The sequence below is a fragment of the Aedes aegypti genome, chromosome 2 (genome assembly GCF_002204515.2).
Source record: "Aedes aegypti strain LVP_AGWG chromosome 2, AaegL5.0 Primary Assembly, whole genome shotgun sequence".
NCBI lineage: Eukaryota > Metazoa > Arthropoda > Insecta > Diptera > Culicidae > Aedes > Aedes aegypti.
The window spans coordinates 117,511,820-117,530,878 of NC_035108.1; the positions used below are offsets into that span (position 1 = coordinate 117,511,820).

The window sequence follows — 19,059 nt, forward strand, 5'->3', positions numbered from 1 at the left end:
ATGGGATGCAATTTGTTCTCACGGTGTGTCTGAAACCGTTATTAACGAAACATATTCTCTAATTTGGTACTTATCATTTGAGAGATATAACTTTCGAGCACCTTCTTCGTGAATTTGAAAATATTTCAACAAGGAAATGAAATGTCATCGTCATTTGTAGATTTAGAGCTATTATGAAGGTATATGAACATACTTTAAAAAAATCATAACAGTGCATCATTACAAGTCTGTACACCAACCAAATAATCATCAGCTTTACATAAAGCATACAAAAGCTGTGATGTTCAAGCATGTTCTCTGTTAATTTGAAACCATTCCGTCGAGAAAACTAGAAGTTACAGTGATTTATACATTTACCATAAAGAACTGTCCATTGTTTACGTAAGACAATTTTTAGGATTTTTTAACCTCTCCTCCCCCCATTGTAAGATTTTTTGTATGAAAATTAATATTAAATTGTATGGCGCGTAAGACATCTCCATTCCCCCCTTTTCCCAAAATCCCTTATGTTATTAATGGACGGCCACGTATTTCCATGAAGTTTAATTTACAGCTCATTCATATATTAGGGTTAAATATTAACATTTTTGTCATTCGACATTCTGAAAATAAAGTGTTTGATCATATTCTCAATTACATAGTAAATTTTTATGATTGTCATGTATAACGAATTATTACTGAATATTCAACGATAAATAATGTTAGGAATTTCAGGAATGCTTGCAATCTTGAGTGAAACTAAAACGTTTCATGATCGTGCCTCCAACATTCAGAAATGCAAACGAGAATGCTCTGTTTACACGGTTCAACGATGATTATATTTTTAAATATAATGCACACGAATGAATCGATGGGTTAATCATTTCATGGGCACTTTTCAAAATTAAATTTTCAGCGTGAATTCATGCAAACCAAGCGGTTTTGCTTGCAACATTCTGTGATGGGAGAAGTTTTGCGTTCAAAATTAATGATTGTGTTAGAATTGTTGGATATAATAGCTGTGTTTGAAGGATTTATCATTGAATAATACATACCAATTGGGTTTATGAACAAAAGGTCAAAAGACGAAAGGTCGAAAATTATTTGCTTGGTGGGAAGTTTATCCTTCTTAGAAAAAAGATTTTCGACTATTTGTCTCTCCATTTTTTCCTCCTTTCGACTTCTTGTTCTTTCGACCTTTTGTATTTCGACTTTTTGTCACAAATTCTTACAAATGGCTTTACATAATTGTAGCTGAAATTGCGGGAAATGTAAATCTAGGATTTTTTTTTGTTTGACTACTTGAGAGTATTTTATCAAAGGAAAACAATAATTTTGAACGATAAAACGAAACAAAGCTAGTGAGTACATCCAACATAATCAACGCATAACACGACATAATGTATCATTGTCCACAGATCCTTGAAAAAGGCACAATACATGTGTCCGAAACGTCGGATGTAAGCAAAAATCCGTTTTTGAGTTTTATTCAGGACTGACAGCCATAACCTCGAACATGTAATTTGTAGTTTTGGACCAATTATTCAGCAAGTTTCTAAGATCGAATAAAACAAAACTTTCTCAATATTTTCGTTGATGTGATTTATCACACCAAGTTCTCCATGGAACAGGAAAAAATATCGACAAAAAATTATGAATCACAGTGATTTGATTACACAAAATTAAATACCCTACGGATTCTACCCCATTACCCCAAATGCCATTACCCCGAATTTCAATATCATGGGGTGATGGAACTCGGGGTAATGGGGTAGAATCTTCTATTGAGATCAGCACATCCGAATGTTCAGTAATCAAACATTAATCGGCATACAGCAAAACTGTCAGCATGCTTTTATCCTTTAACCGAGATTGGCACATCCAATCTCTACATTTTATGTGAGATGGCTATTATGACTACAATTAAAACAAATGTCAATTAATCTTGCTCGCAAAACTCATTAAATACAGAAGCAGCATTCAGGTGGTCAGATTGATAGACCTTCGTTAATTATGATTTAAACCGTTCTTGAAAACCCCTTCAATTTTGACAATTCTTGGTTTACTAAAACTGCCATAATTCTGCCCTTTGAAATTTTTGAAATCCGGAAAACCTGAATTTTCATGATATTTGCAAACACGGATTTTAAAGGTTTTTGCATCATTGGAAAACCAAACTAGTTTTACAAAACTAGTAAAAGAATCAGAAGTAAATACTTTAAAACAAAGGTTATGTGCGGTTTTGTAAAAGTTTTCCTATCCCGCTGGAGCAATTTGCGGTCATATTGAATTCGGCGGCAAAAAAATTTTATATTTGCAAGGAGAATTTCGTTTTTCAAAAACATGTTACTGTAGAATAAATTTCTGAGTTATGGCACTTTTAGTGAACTGAGATTTGCCAAAATGGAGGGATCTCAAAAAACGTGTTCAATCCTAACTACCGAGGGGTGCATTAATTGGACCAGCCAAATACAGTTTCTTTATTAACTCGGTAGAAGCTTTCGAACGAGCATAAATTTCAACATTTTGAAAAACTAAGTGTAAAAAGTTGACCGGCCTTTGCAAGAATTGCTCATATAAGATTTTTTTCTATCTTTATTAACAAGAATTTTTGCCCTGGGCTAGTTCATCTCTGGACCAACGTATTGTCTTCCCTTCCGAAGGATGTCGTGCACTCATATAATAAGCAACATATTCATAATTCCCAATTATTCGTGAAAATTTGCTATTTTAGGCAAATTTGAAATATCAAACTTAAGTTGTTAAGAGGTTTTTGCTCTTGTATTTTGGGTTTCTTCAAAGACTGAATGCAATTTTTTATTTTTATTTAGAGTACAAGTGTTCGTCATGAGGAAAAATGTTTTTTTTTTTTCTAAATCAGTCAATAGACAGTATTCTTGCGTAAAACGAAAATTTAAAATCCATATTCATTAGGAAAATATATGAACTTATAACAAACATTATTTTGTACAGGGTGTTAATAAAGTGGTGAATAATGGTCCACCTGTACCAGAATAAGCCACGTTTTAAATTTCTTTTCCTGAATTCGCCTCCTACTTTGACTTCCATGGAGAATTCCATGCCAAAATAGGTGCAATTTTAAAGAAAACGATAATGTTTATCATGTCATTAGAAATTTAGGAGGTCAGTACGCCTTCGAGCGTCGGGGTTTCTCAAGGGGCTCCATCCCATTACCCCGAACGCCATTACCCCGAACGCCACTTCTCCGAATGGGTCACTACCCCGAAAGTCATTACCCCGAACGCCACTACCCCGACTGAGCCATTACCCCGAATAGTATGAGATATAGTACAGTATCTTGTTTTGCGGGCAAAAATACGTCTCTAATGAAAATTGGTAATAAATAGCTCGTAAAATTCGTCGGTGAAATGTTCATCATATATTTTCCTTTCTTTTATATGTCAGCTATTCTTTCAAAATAGTTTGTTGGTTACTATCTTCATCTCATTTTTTCTGAGACAGTGCCTGTTTATCAACTCAATGGGCACTTTCGTAGTTCAAGGGTTCATTCACAAATTCCATAACGCCAAAAACTACCATTTTGGACACCTATCCAACCCCCCGTACCATTTTTTGTATGGAAATTCTTCATATTGTATATGGGCTGTAACATTTTGAATACAACCACCCACAACATGTTTTGCCCCCTTCAGCGTTATGAGATTTGGCTTTTAATAAAATAAGGGTTTTATAGACTGAGAGCTTTCCTTGTCAATTTACCATTCTTGTACATGTGCCTCTATGCCGAGGGACGCCAAGGAAATGTTCAATGCATAGGATCGACCACCGGGGGAATTCGAACCCATAACCCTCAATATGGTCTTGCTGAACAGCTGTGTGATCACCGATATTTGGACTTTTTGGTGGTGTTCATATGTATTTCAATTTTGTTTTTAAACAAATATTTTCTTTTCCTCTGATTATAGGTTGTGCCATAGCATCTCGTTATTACAGTGATCATTCACGTCATAGTTACAAACATTTCACCACAAATTTGCCCTTCTTTCTTAAATAGGCTGTTCTTTCAAGTTTTCGTTTGATAAGCTTGTCACTAATATTTCCGTATAGAACAGCTTTTTTAAAGGAATACATCCTAAAGGCATTCAGTAAAATGAGTCCTACTATAATTATAATCAGAAATTTTCCCTTATTTTATCCTTTTGTGTCAAAATAGATAGATCTCTTATAGATTTGCTGACCACTTTTCTGCCATCATAATTTCTTCTTTGTCTTGAATAAAATATATATGTTTTTGTGGTTATCTAATCGAAATTCAAAAAAATGATCCCACATTTCAACGAAAGTTTTGACTGTAGCGGCAATCAGAGGCCGCCGTTTTTCTAACATATATACACTTGTACGTAACGTTTACTTGCCATAGCGGAACGATTGTCTATCAGGTTGGTTTTTAAGTGGGCTCCATAGAACAACAATTGCAGCGACTATCTTAGGGTGATCTTCCATCATCATCGTTTATGAAACAAAATCTTCAAGGAGATCTTTATGCTAGTAGCCCGAAACCTACAGAAATGAGTAAAGGAAGTGGGTACCGAAGTCCATAAAGAGACTACTACATCCTAATTTTATGCATATAATAGCTCTCCTTTTCATAATAAATTCACCCTTCTTTTCGAAATAGGCTGTTTTTTTGAGCATTGTAATGTGACTGTGTGAATCTCACCAAAATAAGAGGACAAATCCAAACAAAACTTAGTATGGAAAAAATATTTGCTAAAAAATTAGCCGCTTTTCTATCTTCTAATATTTGGAAAATACATAGTTGAGCCAAACTCGTTAAGTACTCATAAGGAATCATACCCACTTTCTAACAAGAATAAGTCTCAAAATGTTATGCATTCGGGGTAATGGCGTTCGGGGTAGTGACCCATTCGGGGTTGTGGCGTTCGGGGTAATGACCCATTCGGGGTAGTGGCGTTCGGGGTAGTGTCATAGAGTCTTCCCAAGGAGCTCCGCAGCTTGTAGGTTGAAGCGCCCATCTAGCGAATAGGGAGTCGTGGGTTCGATCCCCACCGAAGCACGTGGTTTCATTTCGCAGTTTCAATTTCAATCAGTACATTTGTCACGTGTTTCGTTGTGTACATGTAAACTTCATAACATCGAAACCTTATAACAGCATTAAAATAGTGACAGCTACATTGAATAGAATTCATGTAGAACAGACCTACTGAAATTATTAAATTCAATTCATGATCTCTCGAAATATTTCTCGCGTAAATTCTCAAAAGGAATTATTCATATAATATTATTTAGTTGAATATAATTATGTCTTGACGATTCAGTCCGGTGTTTCGTATAATATCGCAATGCTGACCTTTTAGCAGTTTTTATTGACCATAGCTCGTTTGCTTGCCAAGGAGTTTGTGTGTGTTCCAAATCAACTCGTTTCGGCACATGTCTGTCAATCACTTAGTTCATTATGTTGGAGAAATATTGCACTGCAGTATCAATTCCGTCATTGTCTAAAACGTCTTCCATATCGATATTCGATAGGACGTCAGAACTGCGTCAAAGTCAGTATAAGGTAATGGTCGTATTTTAGACCACTAAGGAAGTGAGTTCAGTTTTTTGTCCCAATTAATTAATTGCACAGCGTAACCAAGTCAAAGAACATGTCAAAATGTTGAGAAAAACTTCCTCTACGAGATAAAAATGATCAAACGGCCTTGTTGGATCCAAAAAACGTCGCAAATAATCGAATTGTGAGGCACTGTTTTTTCATTATTTTGGACATACCAATACATTTTGCACTAGCAGAAAGCTTAAAATAAGAAGATCTGAAACGTTTGCCAAATATTTCTCCAGTTCAGTGCCTTTGAAAAAGTGAGTAGGGGTACAAGCCAACCATTGTGTCCGAGTGCCATTGTCCATTGCACGGTGACGTCATCAGAAAATCGCTCTCTTTCTCTCCTTAGGGAAATCTGAAAACAACGGTGCCAGTATCTGTCAAAGTTGACAGGTACTGACATCATTGTTTTCAAGTATTTTTGAAGAGTAAAAGAGAGAGAATTTCGTCGTGAAATGCCTAATTGTCGGATTCCTAAATGTTTCACCTTAAGGATGCATCTCGGACACTATCGGGTGGCAGATAAACCACGCAAAAAAGTGATTGGTCGAATAGTGGTATTTCGACCCACACTTGTTCGACGCTTCGTTTGGGACTGTTCGTGGTTTCAGTTGTTGGCGTATTGCAAGAAGAACACCACCACGAGCAGATTTTCGACTATTTGATGAACAGCGATCGTAGCGGAAAACGTGCGATGATGATGTCCGTTTGTTCAATCACGATTCCGTGAGAGCAATGGATGTCGTAGCAGTTGTCAGTTGTACAGGCCATCAGATAATCGTTTATGGTACATACTATGCATGCCGTCAAAATTCTGGTAGTACAAATGTAGGTTTGAAATGAGTCGATTTCTGAAACCATAATTCCATCGAGACTACGACGAGAAACATCTTTGGTGACTTACATGTTCGTGTCAGTGATTGTCAAATTGAAATCGGAATGGTCTTCAGGGACAGGTCGACTGATATTGCACCCATACTTGCCTGGACAGGCAGGCTGAAAGATCGCTCCCAAACCTCCGTGAACAGGACCAGGACGTTTGCGACGGCTGGAAACTTGATTGATGCTGGTGACGCAGAATAGCTCGATTTTCACGGGGTCGGGAGGGTGTTACATAGCGCTTCTAGGCGTGGGTCCTGGCTGGTTTAATGCGGGTTTCAAATTAAATGAGCTCGAATTTATTGTAGCTGCGTTGGAGTGACTTACGGATGGCACTTGTTCGACGTATTGGCAAGTGTCGGCGGAAGAGCTGCAATTTGTATGATTTTCAAGGACAGATCGACTGGAGTATACTTGCCTGGAAGTGCAGACAGGAAGACCCCTTTGAAGCCTCCGTAGGCAGGACCAGGACGACTGTGACGACAGAAAGCGAGATTGATGGTGGTTGGAGAAGTGGGCTCGACTGTCACGGGGTCAGAAGGGGCTCCCAATGTGCGTCTTGGGGTGCGTCCTGGTTGACTTGTAGCGGTTTAAACTTTCCATGGATCAATGGCGAGACTTGGACTAGGTTGACCAATAGATTGAGTTAGTTGTCATTACCAGATTGAAAGGAACTGAAAATCGAAGCGCCATCATGTCGGGTATCCTTGCCTGGAAATGCGTGTTGGAACACTTCCTCCAAACCTCCGTAAACAGGAGCTAGATATCATTGCATATTGTTATAGCTTTACCAGTAAAAAATATATAATTTACATATAATTTTGATATACTATTATATTTTAATCGATAGCCTTGTTCAAACTATTGATTATGTTTAATAATTTTATTGATTACTTCTCGATAAATCACCAAATGTGCTCCTTCAATAAATGCTTGTTAATTTGACTGTCATTACGGAATTCAAATCACAATTAATGGTTGTTTTTGTAATTCGAAATTCTGAAATGTTTGAAGTAAATAATCCAAGGCATTGGAAACATTTATGGATATAACAAAGGCATACTGATGCTAGACAATACTGAACTACTGAACTAAACAATTCTTTTGAAAATCAGGTTTATATCATTGAAGCTCACAGCTCCCCAAAACTTATGTGTTTGAATTTTGTAGGAAATATTTAATAAATTTAGCTTGAATTTTACTTTTCTTCAATACAAATTAAATACAAACCTGCTATGCTTAATTGTGTTGCAATGATAAATTTCGTCTTGTAAACACTATTTTAAAACTTTGGAAAATCTTTGAAGAGGTCTAAAACTTCAAAGTGGTCTAGTTTTGTTTTATTTTAATAAGATATTCTCTGACTAAATTTACAAAACACGACGCGAGACTGGACACAACACTTTTTATGTTTGTAAGGGGGGAAAGTTTGCTACTCATACTAAGTCCAGGTTTTTTTTATAAAACTTACCCCTGATGGTGAAGTAATTTTGGTTCAAGCACACTTCCTCCACGAAAAGGTACGCATTGATGTGATTCGGAGGTGCACGACGTCGTTCTAGATGTCTGCGTAAGCTACGAAGTGCGTCCGCAACAAATTTAAAGTTCGTTTGAGGGAGCCTAAAAATGCCGTGAAAAATGAAAAAGTACCAAGTGTGGCAGCACACTCTACAGAGCTTAACCACACCATAGACTGGGAACACGCGAAGCTGAAAAAGAGCATCAGAAAAGTTTCCCACCTGAATGCTTGGGAATCAATGTTCATCGCCCCTGCAGAACAACCACTGATGAATGATGACGATGCTCCAATAACTTCACCACTTTTCCACTTGACGAGACGAAATATTCGTTGATGCTTTCTCTTTCTGACGAGTACTGGAGAAAAAAAAGACACGGACACCGTCTTCAGCCATTTAGCTGTACAGACTGTAACTTAACACTAGACAACGGGCAAACATGCTCCAGTGGCACAGCCGAGAGACATTCCTTACGAAAAGTTTCTATGGCTGACGCGGGAATCGAACCCACACCCCATGACACGATGCGATCACTGCCTGACGGCACTAACCGCACGGCCACGAAGCCCACAAAGTACAAAGCTGTGTAGTTTTCTTCGTGTATTCAGTTGGACATCGTCCTATAGATGGGCAACATCGAGCCCGAAACCGGCCGACGGAAAAGGTAAATTTTAAATCCTTTTATGTTTGTAAGAACAATAAGTGTTGTGTCCAGTCTCGCGTCGTGTATTGTAAATGTACGATAGTTGTTACGTTAGCACAAATCCAGAATTATGAGTGATTCTCTTACTAACTGAGAAGATGTTTAAATACATTTAAATGCAAGTGCAATTATTGTTGCGTGTACTCCACCAACATGGCTCTTGTCAAAACAAAATAAAAGTGGAATAAAATTTTTGGATTTCAGTGAGGAAATAGTAGAAAACAATTGAAAATATTAACTGTTTGGCTCCTTTGCACAAGTAATAGTGGTGCGTATCTATAATAGTGACTCTTGATAGGAAATGAATTTAAACCACTTCTATATGGAGAGAATTTCACTTCCCACTAATGGAGGAAGTGTTTTCTTAAGATTCAAAGATTTTATAATTCTATGCATATTTTTGCGTGAAATAGAAAATAATAGCTATTGAATGATGTGTTTAAAGATGAAAAACTAACTTCCGTCATATTTTGGCGATAAATATACAAATCACTGTAGCTTCTGATACTCTCGACGGAATGATTCTAAGCTGACAGTGACGGTACATGAATATCACATTTTTTGAATGCAACACTAACCTGATGGTTACTTGTATGGTTTACAAATTTTTAATGATGCAATGTGTAGAGATTTTTGAAACCATATTGTTATTCCTTCAAAAAAGCCCAAAATCTTCAAATCACGATTAGTTTCAATTCCCTGGTTAAAGTATTTTCAAATTCATGGAGAAGATTCTCAAGTATTATATCTGTTGAACGATGGGTCCCTTGTTGTTGGCCTTTTTTTTTCGTCAGAACGGTTTCAGACACACCGTTGGTAACGATGATGGAACAAAAAACATCCTCGTGGTTCATCATCATCATCGACCATCATCATCGTCATCAGTCAATGTGTGACGGCGGTGAAAGAACGCGAGAGTAAATTTAGAGAATAATCAGTGAGAGTTTTCCACCGCGATAGGACCCAGTCAGTGTCGTCAGTGCCAGTCAGTGGGAGGTGATGTGAGAATTACATAATAACCTCATCGCGACAATTGTGCGATAAACTGTCGCGTCGAAAGTGTCTTTAGTGTCTCTTCGATCAGGGGTGGGCATAACGATTCAAGGTGTGATAGCGGATTATGAAGATTTTTTTCTAAGTGGTTAATGTTAATATTGGGTATCAAGATCGCGAGAAAAGACTCAAAATGCAACAAATTTGTGACGCTTCATTTGTTTTGGGAAGGACCATTGCCCAACGATAAACCACCTTGCATACGATATCGTCTCTCACTGAGCTTGTTCCTTGGGTGTCTGTTTACCGAATGCGCGTTCCAGCTCGTCAGCATAGCGTCTAGGGTGGCCAGGCTAACCGATTTTCCGGCTATCTACCGATTCACAGGCCTGAGTCAATATACTACCGATATTACACATTTACTACCAACTACTGATTTGGGAACTTTCACAGAACTGTATACAGAAACCGTGTCCATGATAGTATTCCAAATTCTAAGAGTGGAATACCACGATGGTGTTACATGGGGTTTTGAACGAAGATATTTATCCTTAATTCTACATGTCAAAATATGCCAGGTTAGGGTCGGTAAAGTAGTCAGGATGTAAAAAAAGTCATAAACGAAAAAAGTCGATGTTAAAATTCCAGCTTCTATAGCAGCTCATGCAAAGTGCATTTTGATAAATCTGAATAATATGGATATTTTACATAAAGTGTGATAACTTTAATAAAAATTTAATTAATTATTTAATCAAAATTAATCCTGATCAAAATAGACAATATCCTTATGCATTAAAAAAAATCAATTTTCGTGGTTGACTTTAATAAATATTACAGATTTGTGTTACACTTTGGCAAATCATTATTAAGTTTCAAATCAATGTTAAAAATGGCTGAAATTTAAGAATCATGTCAATTTTTTTCACTTCGTTCTGTTTGATTTGCTTACCGATTTTTGATCATCAAACCTATCGATAGTGCAAAAAGAACCTGGCCACCCTGACAGCATCATCGACTGCTCATGGTTCCAACGATTCTCTCTATAGGTGTTCAGTTTTCCCGTTCCCATAGTCTCATCGCTGCTATCCGTATGCGTAGTGAGTGCTCGTACACCGATCTGAGTCAACAGACGCCGCCGCGCCTTGTCATGCCAAAACAAAAACAAAACCCGCTTGAATCGAAGTATAATTAGAAATCGAATCGAAGTTCGATCCGGATAGTGAAGAATAGAGATAATCCCCGTCGGTATCAAGTGCCCCAACGACGGCCGACAGGAAGAAGAACGTATTGTGTGACGACAGCAAAAATCAGTTAAATTTCAATTAAATCGGCTATTTTAACCCGTTAGTGTTTGTCAGTGAAGCCACCAAGCCGGAAAGGATACCTAACAACAGCAACAGCCGCTTGAATTACCTCATACCTTGAACCAGTAGCTAAAGGTAAGTAGTTATTTCCGGTTCTCGGTAAAAACATAATCTCCATACGCCTGAAAGTAGACAGCACGACAGTGTGCACACACCCTTACAGACACACATATAATCATGCATTAGCCGTATCCATTCACCTGAAATGCCGCTCGGAAATTACGTGACACAGTGTAATTTTTTGTGCTAAGGCTTATAGCTTCTCAGTTATACCTTTTCATGGCCAAAATGAATAAAATTGTGAGACCTGTTCTATCCTAGAGTCATTAGATCTTTAAGGAATTTTCAAACATAAACAAATGTTGTAACACATGACTTAAAATTCAATTTTTGTTATCAATCTTCGTTGATTTTAAAATTTGAAGAACAGAAGCCTCAAATCCTTGTCATTGATTCTCATTGTCTAAAGACAAAGGGTTGAAGATGAAAAACGAAGGAATGAAAGGTCGAAACTCTTTATTTTTTATGATGATAAAACTCCCACCAAGCAAATAATTATCGACCTTATGTCCTTTCGACCTTTTTTCTTTCGACATCTTGTCTTTTGACCTTTTGTTCTTAGACTTGCTATCTATTTTGTCTTACGGACTTTTGTCCTTTCGACCTTTTGCCCATAACCTTTTGAAACAACTCTGTTATATTATTTTGATCCTTTAAAACTGCAATGCTTCAACAAAATTATAAGTAACACGGTCATGAAAGGGTTTTGTGGGAAAGCCAACGGGCATTCATGTTGTGTTGTACTTTTCCTCTTTCGATTCTCTAGTTCGTACCTGTGATATGTTTCTCAAGCCATAGCTAGTGTCACATTCGGAAAAAAGGAGCTAATTTTTCACATGTGTCACGCAATTTTCGAGTCGAGCTTCATCGTCGAGACGTGGCTTTGACTGGTCACCACCGGTAATAACAGTCAGTGATGTCATTATTTTTGGGGTAAGTTTTCAAAAGACACAGTGAGCAATTCTCGCTGAAACCAGGCCGCCATCGGCACCCATCGTTAGAATTCCAATTTTATGTCACTGATCGCTAGCTTTCGATAAAACTTAAGGGTGGTCCTTTTTGTTTTCTCGAATTGGTGGACCCCTCGTACGCCAGCTAGTTAAACAGTTTGCAAAAAAGCCCATTTTTTGATAAATCTTGGGTATTTCTTCACGTGATATGTCTCATATTTCCCTTGGAACAAATGCCAAACTTAATGGCATCGTATAGAGAAAGGATATAGCTTTCATTTGAAGTTAAAAAAAATCCGGCGGCCATTTTGAATTTGGCCGCCATCTTGAATTTTGTTAGAAAAATCGTTTTTTCACCATTAGCGCACCGCTCGTTTTGAATTCTGAGATCACCATCAGAAAGCTGAGGAAAAATTGCGTAAGATAGGCTACAGAAACTAGGTGTGCAATGGTATTTACCCTATGAAATGAACGATTTTCTAAAACATGTTCCACGATTTTGACGTATCAATCAATGCAAACATCATTTTTTGTACAACAAAGATACAAGTTTTCAATAGTTGGTGTATTTTTCGAGTCAGATGAAGAATAGGAGTATTATTTAGAGTGATAAAATCTGGCGGCCATCTTGGATTTTGACTAGTAGAATGAATTTTTCACCTTGATAGCACTCAGCATGTCGAATTTAGAGGTTACCAATAAAAACAAGGTTACGTATACTCTTCTTCTTATAATTCTTCATTTTCCTGACGTTACGTCCCTAGTGGAACCGAGCCTGATACTCAGCTTTATTAGTTATAAATACAGGTTATTAAATAGGAATTTTCTTTTATAATACGATTTTTAATAACAGAATATTTCTTCGACATATATTTGAATTCAGTTATTATGAATAAATAAATTTAATGAATAAAAACCGTCCGAGAACATTGATTGAAATAAACAATTTTTTTTTTACCATATGCTTTTTTTGTCATCGAATGAAGTTTATAAATTGTGCGTTGGGACATTAGTAAGTTTTGTGGTAATATCTGTAGTTTTAACGTAAAACATTTCCAAAAGTGCATTAATTTAGAATGGAAATCTTAAATTTTTAAGCAAAAAAAATCCTTGATTTTCTGAATCATAAAGTATTGTTTTTACTAACACCCAACATGCATGTGAAAAATAGCGAAATTGAAAGGTGAGAAGCAGGCTTTGTTCTAATGTGGACGTAATGCCGAAACTCAGGTGAATCATTTTGAGTTTGGAAAATCTGGTGGCCATCTTGGATTTCGACGCCATCTTAGTTTTTAGCAGTAGAATGATTTTTTACCATCTCAGCGCTCTTCATGTTTAATTAATTAAAGATCTCCGTTAAAAAAAACAAACAGATTCTTTATTTCTTATCTTATTTTAGCTGTTCAACAGATTGTTCATTTCTATCAATGGTTTTAGACCAAATAAATGAAAGAATTAATGCTATTTTTCAACTCGCAGATATGCAGAACAATCATTCAGGTGGCAATGGTTTTAGACCAAATAAATGAAAGAATTAATGCTATTTTTCAACTCGCAGATATGCAGAACAATCATTCAGGTGGCAAATAAGCGTTAAAAAATTCTACTTGTTAATTTATTTTTGAAGCTTAGGGGCTGGCTCTATTCCAGTAGGGACGTAACGTCAGGAAAAAGAAGAACAAGAAGAATAGTAAGTGTAACGGTGGCATTAAAATTCAACATGTTGAGTGTTATCAAGGTGAAAACTCATTCTACTACTTAAAACCAAGATGGCGTCAAAATCCAAGATGGCCGCCAGATTTTTTCACTCAACATAATACTCCTATTCTTCATCTGACTCGAAAAATACTCCAACTATTGAAAACTTGTATCTTTGTTGTACCAAAAATGATGATGGCATTGATTGCACTCGCCATATACGTCAAAATCGTGGAACATGTTTTAGAAAATCGTTCATTTTATAGGGTAAATACCATTGCACACCTAGTTTCTGTAGCCTATCTTACTCAATTTTTCCTCAGCTTTCTGATGGTGATCTCAGAATTCAAAACGAGCGGTGCGCTAATGGTGAAAAAACGATTTTTCTAACAAAATTCAAGATGGAGGCCAAATTCAAAATGGCCGCCGGATTTTTTTTAACTTCAAATGAAAGCTATATCCTTTCTCTATACGATGCCATTAAGTTTGGTATGTGTTCCAAGGGAAATATGAGACATATCACGTGAAGAAATACCCAAGATTTATCAAAAAATGGGCTTTTTTGCAAACTGTTTAGCTAGCTGGCGTACGAGGGGTCCACCAATTTGAGAAAACAAAAAGGACCACCCTTAAGTTTTATCGAAAGCTAGCGATCAGAGACATAAAATTGGAATTCTAACGATGGGTGCCGATGGCGGCCTGGTTTCAGCGAGAATTGCTCCAGTGTTGATTCAACCAGTCAAGGAATCTATAAATCGTAAATAATTTGGATGGAATTTCTCTGGACATCTATAAAGTAAATTAGAACTAAGAGAAACATCACCGATGGTCCAAATCACCGGTTGGTTTGGGAATTTTTGGACGATGTTGAAAATTGGATCTTGCACCGGTTTTGCAAATTATGTACCAATTTAATTTTGCTTCACTTTTCTGGACAATTTTTTTTTTTTTTTTTGAAGAACAGTCTAAAAGCCTGGTCCATATTTGGTAGGACTTGGATCAAGATTTGAGCTGTTCCAAAACTGGTTTGACATATGTTTGTTTACCAATTACGATTTTTCTCGCTAAAAAAACCACCATCTCAATTCCTACTAATACTGAGGTAAGTTAAAACAAGACAAATATTCCAACGCTGCTGTTTTTTTTAACAATATTTATTCCCCTTCCGGCAATTCATTCGGGGAATCCTCAAAGAACCCATACAGAGACTCCCCGAAAAATAATCAGCTTATTTTTCCGGAGAATATTTAAGCAATCTGCAGGAATTTGTCCATGGATTTCAACACGAATTTCTTTGGGAATACATCTGAAGATTCTTCAACGGAGTCCTCCTACAGAAATCTCCAGTCGGTTTTCCAGGAATTATATCAAGATTCCTCCGATGCGTCTAACAGGATTTTCACCAGAAATTCCTTAGGTGATTTTCTATGGGGATTACAGTACCAAATTCCTCCAGGCATTATCTCCAGAAATTCCTCAGGGGGGTTTTAAGAGAATTTATCCGGGGATTTCCTCCAGGATTTTTTCCGGAAATTTGCAAGAGACATTTCTCCGGGGATTTCACCCAGGGATTTCCTCTAAGATTTCTCCTGGGGATTTTCTCCATGGATTTCCTGTGCAAATTCCTCCGGGGATTTACCTCAGGAATTCGTCATGTGATTTCCTTCAGGAATTCCTCTGGGGATTTTCTACAGAAATTGTTCCTGCATTTCCTACAGGAATTTCCTCAGGAGATTTCTCCCAGGAATTCCTACAGGGATATCCCTTAAGAATTCCTCCGGTGATTTCTTCCAGAAATTCCTCAAGGGATTGTCAATAGAGTAAGGTGGGGCAAAAGTTCGACCTTGATTGTATAATCAAAGTTTCCAGGAAAACAATAGCAGTTAAAACAAAACAAATACCATACAGTGAACCTTCAACATATTGGCTATAATTTTGCTGAACAAACTTGTGTCAAAATATTTACCCATTTTTAGTTATAACAGTTTCAAAATTGATTGTCTTATTCGAACTTTTGCCCCACCAGTGGGGCAAGAGTTCGAATCTAGTGTGGGGCAAAAGTTCTCTGGCTAAAACACAAAATATCGATCCTTTTATGACAGGCATACTTTACACCAGCCGTAAACTTAAGTTTGACGAAAAATACACATTAAATTTTCAGCAAAAAATTGCCCAAAACCGGGTTAATTGTAATATACTCAAAAATAGCAGTTTTTCGCAAAACTAAGTGGAAATGTAAAATTTTGGTGGCAATTTTCACACGATCAGACAAATTTAACTTAATTTGAAGATAATATGTGGATTTTAGGCAATTTGCAAATTTTTCCGTGCGTTTATACATGGGTCGAGCTTTTGCCCCGCTGATTCGAACTTTTGCCCCACTATGGGCCAAAAATTGTTTTCAAGCATTTATGCAAAAACTAATACACCTCAAAGCAACCTTATGATAGGCCTAGAAACGCCCTTACATAAAATATTGAAAAAGATTTTATCTTCAAGTGGTTCAATGCAACGAAAGTTTGGCCAAAAATTACAATATTCACGTCGAAAAACAACAAATAACCATAACTTTTCCAAATCTCAATCGATTTTTATGATATTTGGATTGAAAGTCTCTTACAATATAGCATTCGAACCACCATGACATTTATAAGATTTGTGTTGAATTGAGCTAGAAATCTTAAAAAGAAACTCTTACCCCACTCGAACTTTTGCCCCACTTTACTCTACCATTTTTTCCGAGAATTTCGTCCAAGATTTGCTCTGATTTTTTTTTTTGCTTGGGGATTTTGTCCAGGAATTCCTCCGGAGATTTCTAAGATTTTTCCGGGAACATCCCCAAGAACTCCTCCGGGGATTTTCTCCTCAGGGAAATTCCAATAGCAGAGATTTTCCGGTGATTTCATCCAGAGATTTATTCCAGCAATGCCTCCGATAATTTCCTCCAGGAATTCAACCGGGGATTTTAAAAGAAATTCCTCCGGGAATTTCCTCGAGGAATTTCCGGGAATTTTATAAAGATATTCCTTAGGAAATTTTCTCCAACAATTCCTTTGAGAATTCTTCCAGGAATTTCCTCCAGGGATTCTGCCGGTAATTTCAAGGATTGCTTCAAAGACATCCATCAAGAACTTCGGGGATTTTCTCCAGGAATTCCTCAGGAGATTTACAATAGCATTTCCTCTGCGGCTTTTGTCAAGGAATTTAAGGATTTCACTCCTCTGGGGATTTCATCAAGAAATTTCTCCGATGATTTCATCCAGGCATTTCGCCGGGGATATCCTCCAGGAATTCTTCTGGGGATTACCTCCAGGAATTGCTCTTGGGATTTCCTCTAGGAAGTATTTCGGGGACTTCCTCAAGAAATTCATCCGGAGATGTCTCCCAGGAACTCATATAGAGGATTTTTTCCTCTGTCGATTTGCTGCAAGAATAAATCTGGGAATTTCTTTAAGGAATTCCTCCTGTTTTTTTTTCAGCAATTTCATCACAGATTTTTTTAAAAGAATTTCACCTAGGATTTCCTCCAAGAACTTCTTCGGGAATTTTCCTCAGAAATTCTTCAGAGGATTTCCGATAGTTATTCTTTCGGGAATTTTATTCAGGAAGTCTTACGGAAATTTCCTCCAAATGGGGAAATCCTACAAATTTTTCGTCGGGGATTTTTTTCAAAGAATTTATCCGGAAATTTCCTCCAGTAAATTCTCCGGGGATTTTCTCTAGGAATTTTTCTGAGAATTTCCTCCGGGGATTTCAAGAATTACTCCTGGAATATTCCTTCAAGGAATATCCCCCAAAAACTCCTCCGGGGATTTTCTCAGGGTATTTCCAATATTATTTCCTTCATGGATTCCGTCCAGAAGTTCTTCCGGAGATTTCAGTAGGAAATTCTTTCGAGATTTTTTTTAGAGATTTTTTTCGGAGATTTGCTACAGAAATTTCTCTAAGGGTTTGAACCAGAAATTTCTTCGGAGGTTTTCTGTGATACCCTTTAAGAATTCCTCCGGGAATCTCCATCAGAAATTGATTTTGGGATAACCTCCAGTAATAAATCCGGGCATTTCTCTCAGGAGCTCTTCTAGAGGTTGTTTTCCTCTGATGATTTGCTCCAGAGAATTCCTTTGGTCCAGAATGACATTTTCTTAGAATTCCTCAGGGAATATCTGCTAAGAACTCCTTCGATCATTTTCCAGGAATACCTCAGGGGATTTCCAATAGCAATTCCTTCAGGGCTTTCAACATGGACTTTCTCTGGGATTTCGTCCGAAAAAATTTCCGGGGAATTCATCTAGAAATTCTTGCGGGTATTTTCTTCAGAAATTCCTTCGGGAAATTATCTGGGATTTGCACGAAGAATTGCTCCGGAGATTTCTTCGAAGTATCTTCAGAGTTTCTCCAGAATTAGCTTCGCAGTTTCTCCAGAAGCTCCTGTATAGTTCCCCTTCAAATTTCTTCGGATTTCCTTCAGAAGTTCTTGCGGGGAATTGTGTCTTGTTATCAGTTCGAATGTTGAGAGATTGTTACGAATGCTGTAAACGGTACTTCGATGTTGGAAGTTCTAATAACTACAACAAATCGACGCAATTGAGGGCTCTTCCGCAAGCAATTATGAAAGATATGCCGAACTTATCAGGTATCAGAAGGCCGGTTCCAAAAGCACGTTCCCCACCAGTTGGGAGATTTTTGCCATCGCCATATTTGAGCCTATTTCATCTACCCGATGGGAGAGGAAAGGGAAGGGAAAGATGGGAGGGAATAGGAGTGGGGTCCCTTGAAGAGGGAAAATCGCATAAGCGAAATGAGAGCATGTAGCCACAATGGGTTCGAACAGCGCCCTAAAAAGGGCACTGCAAAACGCATGAGCGTAGAGAGCCTATAGCTCATTACCACAGCGGGTTAAGAATAACAGAATGTCCTGAAGATGCAGGCTTCTGAATTCAGTTTCACTCAATAAGTGTTTACCAAGTAATTGGAATCGCATTTGCGCAAAAACTGGACAGTTACATATCAGGTGATACGAAGTTCCATAATCGGAGTCACAACTATCACACACAAATGAGTCAGCACGCTGAATATTTGCCATGTGATAGTTGAGTCGGCAGTGGCCTGTCAACGCTCTGACCAAGAGACTGCAATTCTGCTTTGACAGATTTGTTAAATACTTTGCCACCCTTGGAGATGGCTCAGTAATGTACAATTTTGTTTGACGACATGACTCCAAACTATTCCAATATTGCTTGTGCTGAGTTGCCGCCCAAGAGTTTATCTGAAGCTTCACCCAGCACTTCGAAATTGGAATAGCCGGCTCAGG

At 37.5% G+C, this 19,059-nt stretch overlaps 1 protein-coding gene across 9 annotated transcripts in view; it reads left to right on the top strand.

Annotated features, from left to right (window-relative positions):
• The window catches only part of LOC5564449 (protein still life, isoforms C/SIF type 2), a 560,183-nt gene that overhangs the window by 15,934 nt on the left and 525,190 nt on the right, over nucleotides 1-19,059 (top strand). For 8 of the 9 annotated variants that reach the window (XM_021842102.1, XM_021842103.1, XM_021842095.1 and 5 more), the window contains exon 2: nucleotides 10,723-11,115. The gene's annotated coding sequence lies outside the window, so the exon portion shown is untranslated. The remainder of the gene's footprint in view (nucleotides 1-10,722; nucleotides 11,116-19,059) is intronic. The other variant, XM_021842092.1, reaches the window with a different exon arrangement.